Consider the following 738-nt stretch of genomic DNA (forward strand, 5'->3'; position numbering starts at 1 on the left):
GATGCTAGTGACTAGAGTATTATGACTTGTGTAGCGTGTTATGGTTAGCGTAGGAATGCTAATGACTAGCTTAGAGATGCTAGTCTAGCCTCCTGAACTAGTCATTAGTACTTGGACAGGCGTAGCGTTGCAAGTTGTTGCCTCGAGAAGCTCAATTAATACAGATTGTGAATCAATGACAGGAGAAATAATTTCAGGTTTTTATCTCAGATGTTCAAACAGCCTCAAATTTAAATGTGAGCAAAAATGTGCTGAAAGTGGGTCGATGGGAAATATGTGTTTATAAATGATCTCTGCTGTTATATTCATCTACAGATACCATTTTAAATATCTATGATTTCTGATGGACGAGCCTAGTAATTAACACCTGACCTCCAACCTGTGTAGCTTCACACGCAGGTGGTTCAGGTGTGTGAGCTCAGCTGTACTGTGGTCAGGAAGCAGAGTTCAGGTATTCACAGAAATACAATCGGTGTGAACAAAAGGAGCACAGACAGTTTAATAATTGTACAGTTTATATAAAACAAAGGGAAACTGACAAACAGCCCTCAGCTGTCGTACTGCATCAGGAACTGGTATGAAAATCATCAGACACATGGCGATTGTCCCGACTGTGAAGCTCATCTGTGGTCGAACAATAATTCTAATAATAATAATAATAATAATAATAATAATAATACTGGCAGACGGGTGGAGGCTTGGAGGGCAGCAGTCCGTTCACACACCAACCAGGCTGAC

Source organism: Stegastes partitus, unplaced genomic scaffold, assembly GCF_000690725.1.
Source record: "Stegastes partitus isolate 25-593 unplaced genomic scaffold, Stegastes_partitus-1.0.2 Scaffold1082, whole genome shotgun sequence".
NCBI classification, from domain to species: Eukaryota; Metazoa; Chordata; class Actinopteri; family Pomacentridae; genus Stegastes; species Stegastes partitus.